Source organism: Arachis hypogaea, chromosome 16 (genome assembly GCF_003086295.3).
Source record: "Arachis hypogaea cultivar Tifrunner chromosome 16, arahy.Tifrunner.gnm2.J5K5, whole genome shotgun sequence".
Classification (NCBI taxonomy): Eukaryota; Viridiplantae; Streptophyta; class Magnoliopsida; order Fabales; family Fabaceae; genus Arachis; species Arachis hypogaea.
Genome location: NC_092051.1, coordinates 83,147,880 through 83,151,055, shown reverse-complemented (window position 1 = coordinate 83,151,055; position 3,176 = coordinate 83,147,880). Strand labels below are relative to the sequence as shown.

Sequence of the window (3,176 nt, the reverse complement as noted above, 5' to 3'; positions counted from 1 at the left end):
ATTTCGTGCACCAAGTTTTTGGCGCCGTTGCCGGGGATTGTTTGAGTTCTCGGCAAGCTTTTGGTCCGGTAACATCAGTGCCAGATTCCCTTTTGATCCGGCAACAGCACCAAGTTTTTGGCGCCGTTGCCGGGGATTGTTTGAGTTTGGACAACTGACGGTTCATCTTGTTGCTCAGATTAGGTAATTTTCTTTTTATTTTATTTTCAAAAATATTTTCAAAAATCTCTCATCTGTTTTCGAAAAAAAAATAATAATAAAAATGTTTTCAAAAATTTATTCAAAATTTTTAAGAATGAATTCTAGTGTTTCATGAAGCATGTTGAAGCCTGGCTGGCTGTAAGCCATGTCTAAACTTTTTGGACTGGGGTTTCAACATTGCCATCACAAATGAAGAGATTCTCACACACTGAGTTACTCTATACATGAAAAGTATCCATACCTGCTGAAGCTTGGCTAGCCATTGGCCATGTCTAGTGTTTTGGACTGGAGCTTTCATTGAAAGCTTGGCTGGCTAGTAAGCCATGTCTAATTCCTGGACTGAAGCTTTAGACTAACATGGCAAGATTCCTGGAATTCATATAAAAAATTTTGGAATCCTTATTTTTTCTTTTTCATATTATTTTCGAAAAAAAACCCAAAAAAAATTTAGAAAATCATAAAAATCAAAAATATTTTTGTGTTTCTTGTTTGAGTCTTGAGTCATGTTATAAGTTTGGTGTCACTTGCATATGCATTTAAGCATTTTTCGAAAATATCATGCATTCATAGTGTTCTTCATGATCTTCAAGTTGTTCTTGTTAAGTCTTCTTGTTTGATCTTGATGATTTTTTGTTTTGTGTCTTTTCATGTTTATCATATGCATTCTTGAATTCTTAGTGTCTAAGCATTAAAGAATTCTAAGTTTGGTGTCTTGCATGTTTTCTTTGCATTAAAAATTTTTCAAAATTGTGTCTATGATGTTCATCATGATCTTCAAAGTGTTCTTGGTGTTCATCTTGACATTCATAGCATTTTTGCATGCATCACATGTTTTGATCTAAAAATTTCATGCATTGCATAATTTTCATGTTTTCATAAAAAAAATTCAAAAATAAAAAAATATCTTTCCCTTTTTCTCTCCTCAAATTCGAAAATTTGGATTGACTTTTTCAAAAAATTTTAAAATCAAATTGTTTCTCATGAGTCAAATCAAATTTTCAATTTGAAAATCTTATCTTTTTCAAAATCTTTTTCAAAAATCAAATCTTTTTCAAAATTATTAGTTATTTTCGAAAATTCCAAAAATATTTTTCAAAAATCTTTTTCTTATTTTTACACCAAATTTTCGAAAATAACATAAACAATTAATGTTTTGATTCAAAAATTTGAAGTTTGTTACTTGCTTGTTAAGAAAGATTCAAACTTTAAGTTCTAGAATCATATCTTGTGATTTCTTATGAATCAAGTCATTAATTAAGATTTTAAAAATCAAATCTTTTTCAAAACTAACTTCAATCATATCTTTTCAAAAATATCTTCTTATCTTATCTTTTTCAAAAATATCTTTTCAAAATATCTTTCCTAACCTCCTAACTACTTATCTTTTCAAAATTGGTTTTCAAAATTTGTTTCAACTAACTAACAAACTTTTTGTTTGTTTCTTAACTTTTTCAAAACCACCTAACTAACTCTCTCTCTCTCATTTTCGAAAATATCTCTCCCCTTTTTCAAAATTTCTTTTTAATTTATTAATTATTTTAATTTTTAAAAAACTTAATTTTCGAAAATTACTAACAATTTTTCAAAAACCATTTTCAAAAATCACTAACTCCTTTTCAAAAATAATTTTTGAAAATTCCCTCCTTCTCTCTCATTCTATTCTATTTATTCATTCATATCCTAACATCTCATCTCACATCTCTTCCATTCGTACAGTTGCATTTCTTCCTTTACATCACATTCTTTGTCTCCCCCTTCTCTTCCACTCACAAAGGGATCCCTATACTGTGGTATAGAGGATCTCTATTATTATTATCATTTTTCTGGTCATTCTTCCTTGTCATATGAGCAGGAGCAAGGATAAGAACATTCTTGTGGAAGCAGATCCAGAACCTGAAAGGACTCTGAAGAGAAAATTAAGAGAAGCTAAAATACAACAATCCAGAGATAATCTTTCAGAAATTTTCAAACAGGCAGAGGAGATGGCAGCCGAAAATAATGATAATATAAGGAAGATGCTTGGTGACTTCACTGCACCTAATTCCAATTTACATGGAAGAAGCATCTCCATTCCTGCCATTGGAACAAACAACTTTGAGCTGAAACCTCAATTAGTTTCTCTGATGCAGCAGAACTGCAAGTTTCATGGACTTCCATCTGAAGATCCTTTTCAGTTCTTGACTGAATTCTTGCAGATATGTGATACTGTTAAGACTAATGGAGTAGATCCTGAAGTCTACAGGCTCATGCTTTTCCCTTTTGCTGTAAGAGATAGAGCTAGATTATGGTTGGATTCTCAACCCAAAGACAGCCTGAACTCTTGGGATAAGCTGGTCACGGCTTTCTTAGCCAAGTACTTTCCTCCTCAAAAGCTGAGCAAGCTTAGAGCTGATGTTCAAACCTTCAGACAGAAAGAAGGTGAATCCCTCTATGAAGCTTGGGAAAGATACAAACAGTTGACCAAAAAGTGTCCTTCTGACATGCTTTCAGAATGGACCATCCTGGATATATTCTATGATGGTTTATTTGAGCTATCAAAGATGTCACTGGACACTTCTGCAGGTGGATCCATTCACCTAAAGAAAACGCCTGCAGAAGCTCAAGAACTCATTGACATGGTTGCTAATAACCAGTTCATGTACACTTCTGAAAGGAATCCTGTGAGTAATGGGACGCCTATGAAGAAGGGAGTTCTTGAGATTGATACTCTGAATGCCATATTGGCTCAGAATAAAATATTGACTCAGCAAGTCAATATGATCTCTCAGAGTCTGCATGGAATGCAAGCTGCATCCAACAGTACTCAAGAAGCATCTTCTGAAGAAGAAGCTTATGATCCTGAAAACCCTGCAATAGCAGAGGTAAATTACTTAGGTGAACCTTATGGAAACACCTATAACTCAACATGGAGAAATCATCCAAATTTCTCATGGAAGGATCAAAAGCCCCAACAAGGCTTTAACAATGGTGGAAGA

The 3,176-nt window shown here is 33.2% G+C and overlaps 1 non-coding gene across 1 annotated transcript; it reads right to left on the bottom strand.

Annotated features, from left to right (window-relative positions):
- Positions 1-2,579: 2,579 nt before the first annotated feature.
- LOC112760968 (small nucleolar RNA R71) lies at positions 2,580-2,687 on the bottom strand. The gene has a single exon (XR_003181380.1). It is a non-coding gene; the product is annotated as a small nucleolar RNA R71 (small nucleolar RNA).
- Positions 2,688-3,176: the final 489 nt, after the last annotated feature.